Source organism: Phyllobates terribilis, unplaced genomic scaffold, assembly GCF_046119375.1.
Source record: "Phyllobates terribilis strain yellow unplaced genomic scaffold, ASM4611937v1 Scaffold_4__5_contigs__length_816908805, whole genome shotgun sequence".
NCBI lineage: Eukaryota > Metazoa > Chordata > Amphibia > Anura > Dendrobatidae > Phyllobates > Phyllobates terribilis.
Window position 1 is genome coordinate 461,416,108 of NW_027362764.1, and position 18,637 is coordinate 461,434,744.

The 18,637-nt window shown below is 40.5% G+C and overlaps 1 protein-coding gene across 2 annotated transcripts in view; it reads left to right on the forward strand.

The window, feature by feature from the left end:
• CDH20 (cadherin 20) overlaps nt 1-18,637 on the forward strand; it is an 813,890-nt gene that overhangs the window by 215,276 nt on the left and 579,977 nt on the right. For both annotated transcript variants that reach the window (XM_073678646.1, XM_073678647.1), the window contains exon 2: nt 5,459-5,521. The gene's annotated coding sequence lies outside the window, so the exon portion shown is untranslated. The remainder of the gene's footprint in view (nt 1-5,458; nt 5,522-18,637) is intronic.

Sequence of the window (18,637 nt, forward strand, 5' to 3'; positions counted from 1 at the left end):
TGGGGGCCGTAGTGAATGTTATAAGTATTAATGAAAGCTCATATGACTATGCCCAAAGATGAAACAGTTGACATATACATAAAAATATACAGCATACAGTGGGGAAAATAAGTATTTGATACACTGCTGATTTTGCAAGTTTTCCCACGTACAAAGAATGGAGTGGCCTGTAATTTTTATCATAAGTACACTTCAACTGTGAGAGACAGAATCTGAAAATGAAAACCAGAAAATCACATTGTATAATTTTTAAATAATTAAATTGCATTTTATTGCATGAAATAAGTATTTCATCACCTACCAGCCAACAAGAATTCTGGCTCTCACAGACCTGTTAGTTTTTCTTTAAAAACCCTCCTACTCTGCACTCATTACCTGTATTAATTACACCTGTTTGAACTCGTTATCTGTATAAAAAAACACCTGTCCACACACTCAATCAGACTCCATCCTCTCCTCCATGGTCAAGACCAAAGAGCTGTCTAAGAACACCAGGGACAAAATTGTAGACCTGCACAAGGCTGGGATGGGTTATAGGACAATGGGCAATCAGCTTGCTGAGAAGGTAACAACTGTTGGCGCAATTATTAGAAAATTGAAGAACCACAAGATGACTGTCAATCTTCCTCGGTCTGGGGCTCCATGCAAGGTCTCGCCTCATGGGGTAAGGATGATTCTGAGAAAGGTCAGGAATCAGCCCAGAACTACATGGGAAGACCTGGTCAGTGACCTGAAGAGAGCTGGGTCCGCATTCTAAAACATTACCTTTAGTAACACACTATGCCGTCATGGATTAAAATCCTGCAGGGCATGCAAGGTCCCCCTGCTCACGCCAGCACATGTCCAGGTCCATTTGAAGTTCACCAGTGACCATCTGAATGATCCAGAGGAGGCATGGGAGAAGGTCATGTGGTCAGATGAGACCAAAATAGAACTTTTTGGTATCAACTCCACTCGCCGTGTTTGGAAGAAGAAGAATGATGAGTACAACCCCAAGATCACCATCCCAGCTGTGAAGCATGGTGGGGGAAACATCATCCTTTGGCGTTGCTTTTCTGCAAAGGGGACAGGACAACTGCACCGTATTAAAGGGAGGATGGATGGTGTCATGTATCGCAAGATTTTGGCCAACAAGCTCCTTCTCTCGGTATGAGCGTTGAAGATGGGTCGTGGCTGGGTCTTCCAGCATGACAATGACCCGAAACATACACCAGGGCAACTAAGGAGTGGCTCTGTAACAAGTATTTCAAGGTCCTGGAGTTGCCTAGCCCTTCTCCAGACCTGAACCCAATAGAAAATGTTTGGAGGGTGCTGAAACTCAATGTTGCCCAGCGACAGCCACGAAACCTGAAATATCTGAAGAAGATCTGTGTGGAGGAGTGGTCAAAAATCCCTGCTGCAGTGTGTGCAAACTTGGTCAAGAACTGCAGGAAATGTCTGACCTCTGTAGTTGCAAACGAAGGTTTCTGTACCAAATATTAACTTTTGTTTTTCTATTGTATAAGGTATTTGAAACCTACTAATCTCTGCTATTTCTGTGTACTACTGCACTCATGCAACAAGGTGCCAAATGGTTTACACCAGTGTTTCCAAAATTCCAGTCCTCATGGATCCCCACAGGTCATGTTTTCAGGATTTTAATAGTATTGCACAGGTGAGAGAATTACTGATACCTTGATGATATTTCCACCACCAGTAAGAAAATCCTGAGAACATGACTTGTTGCTGGCAGTGAGGACTAGAGTTTGGGAAACACTGGTTTACACAAATGTGCTTTTCGTGTGTATTACTAAATTCCTACAATAAGGTACCTACCCAAAATTGTTGTTTCTGGCTGATCCTGCATGTCCAGCCCTACTGGTCTTTGCTGGCATGGCTCCTCCAGTCCATGTTACTCACCCTGACTTACAGCTTATCAAATCCTTTTAATTAGGTGAGCCCATAACAAAGATATAGCCCACATATGTTCAGATAAAATATAGTAAAGGAAAGAAAAATGCAAGAGAAATAAAAAGACCAAGCTATCACAGCGGGATACATTTTTCAGATGTTTAGATAAAACTGGGACAAACCAGGGCAAAAATGTGTAAGGAAGGAATCCACTCTGCAACTTTATGTTGCTTTATATTTTAAAGCTAGACAATAAAGATTTTATAATATGTTGATAAGGGGTTAAACACATAATACTTAAAGAATAGTCACATTTTATTGTTAATGTCACTTCAAAGAGCACAACTACCAGTAACAAAATGGATAAATACAGTGAATAAGTAGGTTATTTAAAAGGCCACAATATTATCAAAAGCAAGTTTAATATATACTGCAGAAGTTAAAAAAAATAATAATTTGTATTTGCTATTATGGCCAGAATAGCCTTTTTACAAAAAATATTTCATTACAAATTTCAAAAACAAGGATTCATTACATGTTTGTTCTTAACATTTCCAGCTTTGCACAATACTAGTAAAAAAAAATCTGCTTAACTTCAATACATTGAACTCTACATAGAAACTGTGGGGTTGATTTATCATGACTGACATTTTGAATAACAAATATTAAAAGGCATGCTTTTTAAAGGGGATCTGTCTGCAGGTTTTGTTATGTAATCTGAGGATAGCATAATGTAGGTGCTGAGACACAAATTTCAGGGATTTGTCACTTATTAGACTATGCGCTATTGTTTTAATACAATGAATGTTTTATCACCAGGAAATTATCACTGCCTGAACTACAGTTCAAGTGAGCCCTGGTCCGATTATGCCCCTTCCTCTGATAAACAGCTTACTGTCAATAGACAATTTACACAGAAAGTTGTGGTGTGGCGGGGGTAGCTTTCTGAGCTCTGCTTCATGTTACATCTAAAAACTCTGATTTTGTCACAACTGCTGCAGCCTGTAAACTAAGTGATACATCATTGGAATCAGGGTCTATTTTCCTACAATATGCTGCTCTCATATGAGGTAGCAAAAACCTGGTGACAGATTCCGTTTAATGAATTTAATGCATCTTTCAACTGCTGTGCACTGGAGATTGAAAAGTACTCCAATCAACTACTGGAGTACAACTCTGCTATAATTTATGCCACATTTTGATGAACTCTGCAGCTTACATTATACATTGAAGTTTGTAGGACAAATTACATGGTTATTGTAAGGCTATCATTGTTTCCTCTTTTTGTCAGGAATTCTATTGCCTTCTACAGTTTGACCACTAGTGACCGCTATTGTTCACTTTAATAATTGTGCTGCAGTTTCACTCCATACCACTGAAGGCTGCTGTTGTGTTCTACAATTGACCTTTTCCAAGATGGCGGATTCTGAATCTATGGAATCCATCTTGCTTCCTGTTTGGGCCTGCTTAAAGCCGCATGTATCTCTCACTCATTGCTTGAGTATTGTGTCTAGCTGTTAGCTTAGCTTCAGTCTCCAGATCGTGAACATTCTTACCCAGACTGTTCTAATTTATCTATGGAATTTTTTCCTACAACTCCTTGCTATCTCCAAGAACTTCTTCTACCAATTGCTGTTACTGCTTGTGCTCCTTCGGCCATTGGTTTCCAGAAGTACTATGCCAGTATCGTAACACTTTGTCAGGATGAGCAATAGCTTCGATTTCAGAATAAATGCGTACATAGGTTCATATACAGTACAGATCAAAAGTTTTGGCACACCTTCTCATTTAAAGATTTTTCTGTATTTTCATGACTTTGAACATTGTACATTCACACTGAAGGCATCAAAACTATGAATTAACACATGTGGAATTATATACTTAACAAAAAAGTGTGAAACAACTGAAAATATGTCTTATATTCTAGGTTCTTCAAAGTAGCCACCTTTTGCTTTGATGACTGCTTTGCACACTCTTGGCATTCTCTTGATGAGCTTCAAGAGGTAGTAACTGGAAATGGTTTTCACTTAACAGGTGTGCCCTGTCAGGTTTAATAAGTGGGATTTCTTGCCTTATAAATGGGATTGGGACCATCAGTTGTGTTGTGCAGAAGTCTGGTGGATACACAGCTGATAGTCCTACTGAATAGACTGTTAGAATTTGTATTATGGCAAGAAAAAAGCAGCTAAGTAAAGAAAAACGAGTGGCCATCATTACTTTAAGAAATGAAGGTCAGTCAGTCCGAAAAATTGGGCAAACTTTGAATGTGTCGACAAGTGCAGTTGCAAAAACCATCAAGCGCTACAAAGAAACTGGCTCACATGAGGACCGCCCCAGGAAAGGAAGACCAAGAGTCACCTCTGCTTCTGAGGATAAGTTTATCCGAATCACCAGCCTCAGAAATCGCAGGTTAACAGCAGCTCAGATTAGAGACCAGGTCAATGCCACACAGAGTTCTAGCAGCAGACACATCTCTACAACTGTTAAGAGGAGACTTTGTGCAGCAGGCCTTCATGGTAAAATAGCTGCTATGAAACCACTGCTAGGGACAGGCAACAAGCAGAAGAGACGTGTTTGGGCTAAAGAACACAAGGAATGGACATTAGACCAGTGGAAATCTGTGCTTTGGTCTGATGAGTCCAAATTTGAGATCTTTGGTTCCAACCTCCGAACCAAAGTTTTGATGCCTTCAGTGTGAATGTACAATGTTCAAAGTCATGAAAATACAGAAAAATCTTTAAATGAGAAGGTGTGTCCAAACTTTTGGTCTGTACTGTATGCTATCTGTGACCTACTAGGCATTTGACTGAGCACTGCTCCCATCAGCTTAAGACTGTTGTTAAATAGTGTTGGATCCTACATGCCCTTTATGTTTGTAGGCTTTTCGCCCGGGAGTGGCATGTTTGATGAATATTAGATTTAGAATCCTAATAGAGACTAGTCACCTTGACATGACCGGTGGACACTTATGAATTCATAAATTTGTGTGCTAAGTACCTTCATTTAATAAGTATTTTCTATATTGCAGTTTTACAGTCCAAATGTCATATATTAATTTCTTACATACATCTTAGCGCTTATAGAGTGCTGCTGTCTTCTTTTGTTTGTATATTCTGCAGTCATAGTAGTGTGAACCTGTTCACACTTGCTTTATTCTGTTACGAGGTGCTGGCCAGTTTTTGTTTTTAATCTGTGACTTCCCTGGTGTTCTCTAGTTTTAATATTTTTGCTAACAGTTCTAAAATATATTGGTAGGGTACTTGGCCTATATTTAGTAATGATTAATTGACAATACAATTCATCTGTTCATGTATGAATTTCTATAGAACATGTTAAAGAACAGCTATGTGTGAGCCTCTAAAGCTTACTATCCATCAGTCTCAATTAGGTTGCATTTGACTTAATGATATGAGGTTTAATAATGGCCTATACTATAATCACTTATATTGTAGATCAGAGGTCTAGATAGAAAAAGTGTCTGAAAATTATAGAAAAAAATAGAAACTGTGTAAGTGCAAATGTACATTATGACTTTATTGTTTATTATCTGTCACTGTTTTCTTTACAGACAAAAGTATTGAAAAAATTAAAACCAGGAGCAAAGAAGTCAATGTCCAGACACCATTAGCAGGTAGCAATCACAATTTATTTCTATTTTTTTCACTTGTCCATAGACCATAAGTGTATTATCATCTTTTCTCCTCTACCTTGACCTGTTTCGTCTCTGAGGTCCTTTGATAAGTGGGGTGCTCAGCAGTTGGACTATGAGAGATCATACATTTATCAACTACATGTATTTATTGGTAAAACCTCTTTAAAGGGATATACAATATATCCAGAGCCATCTTTACTGATGGCTCAGCACTTAGTATGACCTTCAAACTTTGTAAGAATAACTTTGTTATCTGACAGATCTTTACTTTTCTTATATGTAGATGTGACGGTTAACTGATGTTTCATTGTAAAAGATGTTAATTACAATCAGAACAGTGTCAGTGATGGAAAAAACATAAAAGAAACCGTGATTATAGATTTCAGTCCTCTAGTCTCTGGAGACAAGTTCAGAATCTTTAGATCACATAAGACGTGGGCTGTGATAAAATATGTATCAATGAAACTTTATAGCTTCTCATTATATCATATAATTATACTTGACTAGGGATTCTGGCTTCTTTAGTGTTTTATAGCAAACATTTAATACTAAATACATTTAATTTGCTGGTAGTAGTTTCATGAATGTTTACTTTGACAGTTTTCGAGTTAGTTGGCAAGGTGTAGGAATATTTCCATTCCATATTGAAAAGCTTTTGTAATGGGCAAAACCTACAAAAGCTTTGTTTGGGGTATTTTAATCGCATGTATAATAAGTAGTGAAATTAATAGCTACACTTTTGTTATACACATTTATGTAATGAAAGCCAAGTAGTCATAATAACATTAAAACCACCAGCCATGGACCACCATGGACTCCTCAAGATCGCTGAAGGTGTCCTGGGGTATCTGGCACTAAGATTACAGTAGCTTATCCGTTAAGTCCTGTGGATTGTGAGGTGGTTCTAGATAATTTGTCTGTTTTTTTATTATACATCATAAATGATTAATTGGAACAAGATCTAGAGCATTTGGAGGCTAACTAAACATCTTGAACTCTATGTTATGCTTTTCCATTCTTAAACTATTACTCCCTAATTGAACGTGTGCTAGATGCTCATGACCATCTTGCTAGTTCACCAATGTCCTTACTTGAACCTCTTTTGAAAGGTAATACTTACCACTGCGTACTGGGAAATCCAGACACAACCTGTCATTTTGAAGATCCTCTGACCGAATCATCAAACTATCCCAATTTGGCCCCTGTTAAAGATCTTTGAACTTAGCTCATTCCACATGGGTAATGGTATTCATCTAATTTGCAATGGGGGATGATTAATTTTGATTGGAAATGTATATGCATGTGGAATGCTGGAACTTCACAGCTGCCTTTGACAAAATTGCATTGTCAGAGTACAAGCTTGCAGCTCTTACTGCTATATAGTGTTAATATTTGATTAATTCTGCTTGTAAAAGGGAAATACTAGGAAGGAATCTTAAGCACATTCCAGACATGAAATGCCACCAACTGATACATTCCTTATTCAAAAATATTAAAATACATTATTTTTAACAAGTTAATGACTATCAGAGAACCTTATAGCAAAAAATAAAAAAAAAAGATAAAAAAATGGTAAATACTATTGTAAATATATGTGTATAAAGCAGACTATCCAGAAGTGAGACTTCAAAGAGAAAATGAAGTTATATTATCCTTGCAGACACTCACTTCCTGTCCTCTAGTCATTGTGTGCTGAAATCTGACTGCTCACCGCCCTAGTTGCATCTTGTATGCAAGTGGCTGCAGGGAAAATATAGATTCATTTTCTCCCTGCAGCCACACTTCCAATAAGACTGGAACATATGTATAAAAAGGTTTTACTTGCAGATTACCACAATATCTGCAGGTAAATATATATTTTTTGCTGACAGGTTTCCTTTAATGACCTTTCCAGATTACAAGTAGAAATATGAGCTGTGTACAGAAAGAGAACAATTATACCTTTTACATTTAGAGGTTTGCTACTTCTTGCATGTGGTTCTTTTCACCTTTCCTTGCATTGTTGGTTACACCACATGGGTCAGCACCTTCTTTTATATTATTGGACTCTATATTTGCTGTGCACTTTTGTGTCTATATATATATACCAAAAGAGAACATGCAACTCACATGACAATCAACGACAAAATAACTATGCATTGGTCCCAGGCGTACAATGGCCAAATTACTAAACATACTAATGTTTCACTATATATAGAGATAATATGTTGGTGTTGTGCACAAATCATGGCACAATACCCTATCCAAATAATTTAAATAACCTAAGTTCTCTGGTCAGGCCAGTCAGTTTCTTCCATACTAAACTGACCAAACCATGTCTTTATTAATGTTGCTTTGTGCACTGCTGCACTGTCATGCTGGGACAGAAAAAGTCTTTCCTCAAGCTGTTCTCACAAAATGTAGAGCATACAATAATCCAAAATCTTTTGGTATGCTGAAGTATTAAGATTTCCCTTTTCTGGAACTAAGAAGCCTAGGCCAATCCTGACATTAAGCCTCATAGCATTATCCCTCCTCCACCAAACATTGTAGTGAGCAAAATACAGTCAGGCAAGTTCTCTTGGTATTTGTCCAACCCTGACATTTTCACTGCTCTAGAGTCTAGTGGTGACATGTTTTACACATCTCTGTCTGACTCCTGGCATTGTGCTTGGTGATGCAACTTTTTGGCTATGGAAAACAACGCCAAACCAAAGCTCCTAAGGCTCAGTTTTTGTGCTGATGTTAATCCCAGAGTAGGTTTTGAAGTTTGCAGAGCATTGGTGACTTTTATGCATTATGTGCCTCAGCATTCGGCAACCACACTCTGTAACTTTATATGGTCTGTGACTTTTAGGCTTAGTTACTGTAGTTATTAAAATCTTTCACTTAAGAACACCATTCACAGTTGACTTTGTAATATTTAGGAGGAAAGAAATTTCACAAACTGACAGTGCCACAATCTAATTCAGGGAGCTCTTTACACTAATGTTAGTAAAGGTAGACCACGTGGCTAGAGACTAGATTATTATAGTAGGAATGGGACCTATTAAATATCTGAATTCAGTAATTAAGAGGTGTGTCCCAATCCTTTTGTCCATATTGTGTATGTAGTCCTCGTCTCAGTCAGTTATTATAACATAGATAGAAACATGCATGTCATGTCATTGCTTTTGAAAAGTCCAGTAGACTTGTCAGCTGTAGTTTTCCTCACTACTATGCTCTAGAGATGAGCGGTGTTCAACTAGAACTGTTCGCCAATCTCAAATTCGAGCTGTTTTGGGCGGTGTTCGAGTCGTTCGACGAACACGAACGATTTGCAAAAAATTCGGCTGTTCGAGGTTATGTTCGATAACTGTTCGTGCAACAAAAGCGTGTCCTGCATGTCTGGCGCTATTTAGAGCACCAATCATGCAGGGATTGTCTGCCACTCACTGTAATGCCACAGTCATGGTGGTTGTGGCAGTACAGTGGTTGCCCAAATCGATGGGAACAGTGCTCACAGTGAAACATGAAAAGCCGGCAATTCAGCAGCGGCATACACCGGTACCCGACAATTTAGAACCGAAAGAATAGAGTATCACACATAGATTAGATAGATAGAAACATGTCAGTCACATATATAAGAAGTACAGTGACAGTGTTGGTTACTGTACTTGTCATTTAGTGTTAAAGTATTTATTAAAAAAAATATTAGTGTTTTCATGCACCGTCTCTTTAAAAAAGCCGGCCGGCAATTCAGCAGCGGTACCCGACAATTTATAACAGAAAGAATAGAGCATCACACATAGATTAGATAGATAGAAACATGTCAGTCACATATATAAGAAGTACAGTGATAGTGTTGATTACTGTAGTTGTCATTTAGTGTTAAAATAAAGGATTTATTAAAAAAAAAATTAGCGTGGGGTTCCCCATAATTTTAGTCTCTAGCGGAGGTTATGCAGATGGCTGGGGCAGATGTTTGAAGCCTGGGAAGGGGGTAATACCCACGGAGCTTCCCAGGCTACTAATATCAGCCCCCAGCTGAATACCTAGCCTTTACTAGCTATCAAAAAGGTGGGACCCCCAAAAAAATGACGTGGGGTCCCCCCTATTTTAATAGCTAGCAAAGGCTAGGCAGACAGCTGGGGGCTGATATTAATAGCCCAGGAAGGGTGCCATGAATATTGGCCCCCTCCCAGGCTAGAAACACCGGCCGTCAGCCGCCCCAGAAATGGCGCATCCATAGGATGCGCCAATTCTGGCACTTAGCCTCGCTCTTCCCACTGCCCTGTAGCGGTGGCAGTGGGGTAATAGGGTTGGGGTTGATGTCAGCTTATAATGCCAGCTGACATCAAGCCCAGGTTAGTAATGGAGAGGCGTCTATAAGACACCCCCATTACTAAACCCATAGTCAAAGATACAAAAAAACACAAACACCCAGAATAAAGTCCTTTAATTGAAATAAAGACACAATTCTTTATTGTTCTAAATTAAACCATACATACCATCACGCCCATTCCAGCTGAAGCCAACGATCTCCTGCAATAAAAGTAAAATAATAAAGCAACATCATCCTTACCTTTCCATGGTTCCCACGACAGCTTCAGCTCTGCTACATTCACATGACAGGCTGGACCGAAGCAGAACGCTGCCATCCAGCTTGCCATGCGGCAGACACTGAGAAGCGCAGGCATGCTTGCGCTCCTCAGTGTCTGGCTGTGACGGCATCCAGATGAGCCGAGTTCATGTCCAATGAACTCAGCTCACCTCATGCACGTCACTGACAGCGTGGGAAAATTCTCCTGCGCATGCGGTGAGTGCAGGAGAATTTTCCCACGCTGTCAGTGATGTGCATGAGGTGAGCTCATGTCCAATGAACTCGGCTCACCTCATGCACGTCACTGACAGCGTGGGAAAATTTTCCTGCGCATGCGGTGAGTGCAGGAGAATTTTCCCACGCAGTCAGTGACGTGCATGAGGTGAGCTCATGTCCAATGAACTCAGCTCACCTCATGCACGTCACTGACAGCGTGGGAAATTCTCAGCGCTCAGCGCTTGAGCAGGAGAATTCTCCCACGCTGGGATGGCATTGAGATGACAGGCTGGATCACAGCTGAGCGCTGCCATCCAGCTTGTCATCCTTCAGAGACACTGCAGAGTGTGTATGGCTTAATTTAGAACAATAAAGATTTGTGTCTTTATTTCAATTAAAGGACTTTATTCTGGGTGTTTGTGTTTTTTTACAACTTTGACTATGGGGTTAGTAATGGGGGTGTCTTATAGACACCTCTCCATTACTAACCTGGGCTTGATGTCATCTGGCATTATAAGCTGACATCAACCCCAGCCCTTTTACCCCACTTCCACCTCTACAGGGCAGTGGGAAGAGTGAGGCTAAGTGCCAGAATTGGCGCATCCAATGGATGTGCCATTTCTGGGGCGGCTGAGAACTGGTGTTTCTAGCCTCGGAGGGGGCCAATATTCATGGCACCCTTCCTGGGCTATTAATATCAGCCCCCAGCTGTTTGCCTAGCCTTTGATAGCTATAAAATAGGGGGGACCACACGTCATTTTTTTGGGGTCCCCCATTTTAATAGCTAGTAAAGACTAGGTATTCAGCTGGGGCTGATATTAGTAGCCTGGGAAGCTCCGTGGGTATTACCCTCTTCCCAGGCTTCAAACATATGCCCCAGCCGTCTGCTTAACCTCCGCTAGAGACTAAAATTACGGGGAACCAGACGCCAATTTTTTTTTAATAAATCCTTTATTTTAACACTAAATGACAAGTACAGTAACCAACACTGTCACTGTACTTCTTATAAATGTGACTGACATGTTTCTATCTATCTAATCTATGTGTGATGCTCTATTCTTTCTGTTAGAAATTGTCGGGTACCGATGCTGAATTGCCAGCCGGCTTTTTTAAAGAGACAGTGCATGAAAACAGTAATATTTTTTTTAATAAATCCTTTAACACTAAATGACAAGTACAGTAACCAACACTGTCACTGTACTTCTTATATATGTGACTGACATGTTTCTATCTATCTAATCTATTTGTGATGCTCTATTCCTTCTAGTCAAAATTGTCGGGTACCGGTGTATGCTGCTGCTGAATTGCCGGTCAGCTTTTTTAAAGAGAGTGTCTTCTGAGCAGTTTGTCAGCTTTTGGACACCTTTGAAGGTGTTTTCTATGTGTTTCTATGTGTTTTTGTTTGCCTGCCATTGGTTTTAACGGTGTTCGACGGTGTTCGACGGTGTTCTAAGGTGTTCAACGAACAGTTCCTCGAACATCCCGGTGTTCGACGAACCGAACCCGAACACTACGGGGGTGGCTCAACACTACTATGCTCCACTAATAGTAATTAATGTATTGTACAGTATCAAATCAGCTAATTCGACGGAATGGATTTAAGTCTGCCCAGTTTTGCCCACTATTATGTGAAGAAGAGCCATCTATGAGGCTTTTCCTTACCTATTTCAGCAAGTTCAGCATGACCCATTTTCAAAAATGTATCCTTTCCAAAAAAATCGTTTTTTTCACCACTTTGTTCTTTCCTTTGTGACACAAAAAAAATGTAATGTTTTACATATCTTTAACACAATGAAATCTGAAAGTCTGAAACACAATTGAAATCAATTTTTACAGAGTGGGATTTGAAGACGCAGTGACAGCTTTTCATGATGGCTAATTTCATACAATACAAATATGAGTCATACGCTCTCTCAGATACTTGTATAACACATATCAACCCCATATTATCAGATCAACATTTCACTTTACAAACATATTCTTTTAATGATGATGGAAAATTCAATAGGAACCTGTAAATGCTGATGCAGGAGTAGCTCAGCAGGGCACTTTATTATTATGAAGAATGATGTGCTACAATAAAACCTAATACCGCTTCACAATTCTGCTTGGTTTTCGGAGGTAATAAATCTTGTACTTTTCGGTTTTGTGCTTCTTTATGTGAACTAAATGAAACACTACATTTATAGGCCTGGAAAGTCACATGTCATAAGTACATCTTAAAGAAAATGTCAATGCAGCTTGTCACATCCAAACTGCTTTCTTTATATGACAAACTTGCAGCTTTTAATATAAGTGTATTTTATCGTGAAGGCAAAGGCTTGATAGCAAAAAGTTAAATTGTGCATTACAAGCAAATTATTAACATCTAGAAATCTGCAAACACATTAGTAGCTAGAGGTTGATAAATGTTCCTTATTTTTGGAGCAGAATAGAAGACGATAATGACTGGAATAATACAAAAGCAACAAAAGCAGAATATCTCTAGAAGACGAGTCAGGATTTTCACCTTTATCTTGTGATGAGCTGGGATGAATGGCTTTCTAGGAAATAGTACCTAATGATACATTTTGTTTTCCTAGGGTCTAATGATAGCCTACAGTATATACCGGAATACCAACCACATCATAGCAACTTCTAGGAATATATCAGCATTACATTATCATGAGTTAATTTAATGCAGAGCACCATGCTGAATTCTTGATGATATGTAATTGCAGCAATGAATGCCACATGACAGCATATGCAAAATGTTAGCTTGGGAAATGCGACATCTGCATGGGAAGTAAACAAATATAATTCATCATGCACCATATGGTGTGAAGACTGATGCTACTTCAAGTAAATTGAAGATAATGAGAATGGCATTTTTTATGTTAAATATTTATTAATTGCGGGAGAATATTTCAAGGGGCGCCACATAATGATTTATATCCCCTTGCGTTTGTTTTCATTTTTTGTTGGTGTTTTCTTTTCTTTTTTATTATTATCAGTGCAATTAATAATGGCCGCTCTCTACTCTCCTGATCTCACTGCAGAGCTGTGAGTGATAATACCTGACACATCTGCAGGTTCCTCTCAGCTTCAGCTTCCATCTCACAGGCAGACAGGTTTGTAATATTGTCGTAATACAGCAGAGCTCAGATTGCTGCAAAAAATGTGTTTGCAAGAAGACAAATTTTATTTCTCCTGTCGTGTGTTAGTTACTTGTCTCACACTGGTAACTTCCCCTTCATATAAAATAAGTAGAGATGAGCGTTGTTCTACTCGAACTGTTCGCCAATCTCAAATTCGAGCTGTTTTGGGCGGTGTTCGAGCCGTTCGGCGAACACGAACGATTTGAGAAAAATTCGGCTGTTCGAGGTTATGTTCGATAACTGTTCGTGCACCAAAATCATAACTGGATTTTTTCTCAGTAATGATGAAAATTAATGTTAATACGCAGTTTGAGTGTACAGCGGGGTGGGGGGAGGGGCAGGGGATGGATCTCTGCAGAAATAATGAAGATCTCCATTTTTTTTTCTCTTTCCCGCATTTGCAGTGGGGAGGTGCAGTCTGTCAGCCTATCAGCAGCGCACACACGGAGCGAACTGCTGTTTTTCACACAAGCAAGGGCATGTGTCATTGGCAGTGTATGTCACATGTCCTTGCCCTATAAGACCAAGCCATTTTCCCCGTCGCCACCATTTTCTCACTGCTGCAGCTGCGTGTTAGACGGCACCGCTGTTGCTGTGTGCGCTATACCTTGTTAATTTCAAGCCAATTTTCGCACAAATCTACAGATATCTTGGGAGTAGGGAATAGTTGTGATTGCAGTCCTTTTAAGGACTAGGTTACAGCATTTCCTACGACTTTTATCAGGCAGGTCTGTGCTCTTAAATAGATAGATTGTGGGAGTAAAGACTAATTGTAATTGCAGTCCTTTTCAGGACTAGGTTACATCAGTTCCTATCAGTTTTTGCCAGGCAGGTCTGTGCCAGTGCTGTGCAAGTTTTTTTCACAGCATTTGGCTGAATCTAGCAAAGCTAATCCTTTTTGGCCTATTGCAGAGTGTGTTAGTCAGTGGAGTAGCCTATCTGTGTTGCAAGATATACCACCTGTGTATAGAATACCAATTTTTTTACTGCAAATAGTGAAGTAAAATATTTTGGGCATAGCATCATTCTATTAGTCCATCTATACTGACCTCCATCAGGTTGCAAATTGAATATAATTTTTTTCTGCATCTAGCTCTGAAAAAATATTTGGGCTTCTAGCAGTGTGTGAAACTTGTTCTATTAGTCCATCTATACTGACCTCCATCAGGTTGCAAACTGAATATAATTTTTTTCTGCATCTAGCTCTGAAAAAATATTTGGCCTTCTAGCAGTGTGTGGGACTTTCTCTATTAGTCCATCTATACTGACCTCCATCAGGTTGCAAACTGAATATATTTTTTTTTTGCATCTACCTCTGAAAAAATATTGGGCTTCTAGCTGTGTGTGGGACTTGTTCTATTAATCCATCTATACAGACCTCCATCAGGTTGCAAACTGAATATATTTTTTTCTGCATCTACCTCTGAAAAAATATTGGGCTTCTAGCTGTGTGTGGGACTTGTTCTATTAATCCATCTATACAGACCTCCATCAGGTTGCAAACTGAATATAATTTTTATCTGCATCTAGCTCTGAAAAAATAGTTGGCCTTCTAGCAGTGTGTGGGACTTTCTCTATTAGTCCATCTATACTGACCTCCATCAGGTTGCAAATTAAAAATAATTTTTATCTGCATCTACCTCTGAAAAAATATTTGGACTTCTAGCAGTGTGTGGGACTTTCTCTATTAGTCCATCTATACTGACCTCCATCAGGTTGCAAATTAAAAATAATTTTTATCTGCATCTAGCTCTGAAAAAATATTTGTCGTTCTAGCAGTGTGTGGGACTTTCTCTATTAGTCCATCTATACTGACCTCCATCAGGTTGCAAATTAAAAATAATTTTTATCTGCATCTAGCTCTGAAAAAATATTTGGCCTTCTAGCAGTGTATGGGACTTTCTCTATTTGTCCATCTATACTGACCTCCATCAGGTTGCAAATTTAAAATAATTTTTATCTGCATCTTCCTCTGAAAAAATATTGGGCTACTAGCTGTGTGTGGGACTTGTTCTATTAATCCATCTATACAGACCTCCATCAGGTTGCAAACTGAATATAATTTTTTTCTGCATCTACCTCTGAAAAAATATTTGGGCTTCTAGCTGTGTGTGGGACTTGTTCTATTAGTCCATCTATACTGACCTCCATCAGGTTGCAAACTGAATATAATTTTTTTCTGCATCTAGCTCTGAAAAAATATTTGGCCTTCTAGCAGTGTGTGGGACTTGTTCTATTAGTCCACCTATACTGACCTCCATCAGGTTGCAAATTCAAAATAATTTTTTGTCTGCATCTAGCTCTGAAAAAATATTTGGCCTTCTAGCAGTGTGTGGGACTTTCTCTATTAGTCCATCTATACTGACCTCCATCAGGTTGCAAACTGAATATATTTTTTTTCTGCATCTACCTCTGAAAAAATATTTGGGCTTCTAGCTGTGTGTGGGACTTGTTCTATTAGTCCATCTATACTGACCTCCATCAGGTTGCAAATTGAATATAATTTTTTTCTCCATCTAACCCAGCCAATAGTTTTGGCCTAATACCACAGTTTGGCCACTCAGCTCTGCTCGGTTCCCATCCATTGTTTTTTTGTGCAAACAACTCCAGAGTTGTGAATTAGTTAACCACCAAAATGAGTGGAAAAAGGCCTGCTGCTGGTGGAAAGGGGAATAGGCGTGTTGGGAAGGGGAAAAAAGGTTGTGTCCGTGGGGTAGGTGTTAAAGCAACAGTAACATCTGCAGAAGAAAGACCATCTTCCAGCCAAACTAAAATGTCTACTTCTTTTAGCGGACAATGTGATAAGATCCCTTTCTTATGGCCACGCCAATCGCTACAAATTCCAGATGAGGCACAAAATCAGCAGGTGCTTCAACGGATATCAAGTGCTCCTTTAAGTGGGCTCTCCTCCACATCAACTTCAACATCACAAATACTCCAGTCCTCAAAGGTGTCACCCCAATCGCACTTGCTTCCTCACAGCTCCCAAATCTCCAGCTGCCCGTCTGAGTATGAGGTAGAACAGATGGTTGAGTCTGCAGAGCTGTTTACTCATACTATAGCCTGGGAATCAGAGGTCGACTCCAGCGCTTCTGTGAATCCAGACGAGGAAATGATCTGCACTGATGCCCAGAATCTTTATGAGTCAGATCCAGGACCAGACGCAGAAGGTTCTGACCATAATGTAGACCTTCATTCCCAAACTGTAACTCCTGTTGGTGGAGACAATGAGGAAGACGATGATGAGACTCAAATACCTGATTGGAGCGACAACTTTAGTTTTTTGTCAGGGCAGTAACAGGTTGGCTCTGAGGACGACGGGTGTGATAACGCACAGGGTGATGATGATGAGGTTGGAGATCCCACTTACTGTCAACCCACAGTCAGCCAAGAGATGAGGTCAGCAGAGGAGGTGGAGGAAGATGCTAGTGACGACGAGGTCATGTTGCGCCTTCCTGGACAGAGACGTAGTACTGGAAGCACGTCAACAACTGCATCCTCAAACACAACTCTGCCTCTCACCACAAGTCGTGGTGGCTCTTCAGGTCGCATGGATGCTAAGCCTTGCATAGCCTGGGCATTTTTTCAGATCGATAAAGATGACCCAACTCGTGTTATCTGTAACATTTGTCAGCAAAAGCTAAGTAGAGGCCAAAAAATACATAGTTTGAGTACTTCATGCATGAACCGGCACATGGACATGAAGCATAAGTTGCAGTGGGAAGCTCAGTGTGCTACAATGCGGCCTAGCCGGCCGGGCCAACCACCGTCTGCCATATCTTGTGCATCCGCGGCCTCTTCATCCTCTGTGACTGGGGGGACAGCAGTCACACCTGTTTTGGGGCGCAGACCTGCCACCTCTTTACCCTCAACAGCCAGCGTGATTGGCAGGTCATCATTTTCTTTGGAGGTGGTAACACCAGCTGGTGTTGAGCGCTGTCCGACATCGATAGCACCACCTTTGGATTAAGGCAACCTAACTAGTGTTGAGCCACCCCCGTAGTGTTCGAGTTCGGTTCGGTTCGTCGAACACCCGTGTGTTCGCCGAACTGTTCATCGAACTGTTCGTCGAACACCTTCGAACACCGTTAAAACCAATGGCAGGCAAACAAAAACACATAGAAACACATAGAAAACACCTTCAAAGGTGTCCAAAAGCTGACAAACTGCTCAGAAGACATAACTAACACATGGAAAAGTGACAAGTACATATAGTCATGCGAAAATAAAAGAGGTGGAGGAGTAAAAGGAGGGGGAGACACAGATATAGGCATGTCATGCCCTTCTAAAATCCAAAAAGTGAGAAGCTGACACGGCCAGTCCGCTCCTGCCCGTGCCACCTCCGTGTTGCCGGGTTTGTGCCAGAGCCGCGGTGAACCCTGATGGCCAGCCCCCCTCTCCCAATACTGGTGCCTGTCCGCTGGTGGGTCGAGCGAGCCCCCCTGTGGTGGAGGCAGCTCTAAGCTTTTTAATTTAAATTGTCTCTCTAATTTGAATGAATACACTTTAAATCCATTTAAAAGGATCTATTGGAGGGCAAGTCTCATGCCAGCAGCCGCGTAATTCCAGCTCCAGTAGCGTCCACTAAAGCTGCTGCAGTTAAAAAGCTTTTATAAGGATCGAGCTCGGCTGTCCACCGTAAGGCATCCTACTGCCAGTCCCAGCCCCTATGCCTTGGGGTGCCTCCTGATGCTCTTCACTGAGTATCCCGTGGTCCCGAAGCATTTCCTTTGAAAAAATGAAGTGTCCAAACTACAGGTGGTGTAGCTTGCTTAACAGCCGGGATAATCCGCTGACTAGCAGACACTGCTACTAGGCACAAAGTATTTCCTGGGCTAGATGCAGTTAAAAATTTGTAATTAGATACTCTCGTTGGATGCTGAGAAAGCATTCCATAGAGTCTCCTGGCACGCCATATATGATTCTCTTAAAAAGCTTGGGGTAGGGGTCTAGGGGACCCTTTTATAGCCAAAATCACGGCCCTGTATCGCAATACGTCACCTAGGCTGAAGATAAATGGAACTGTAGCACCCTGAGGGCTCGGTTGCTACAGAGGTATTGCACCTCACCCAGAGGTGTGATATCTCACTCTCAGGTAAGGATGTAGTGTGGATCAGGACCCGACACCTGCATGCATTACACCACATTGCCGTGGGGCAGGGCGACCAATATGCCCCTGAG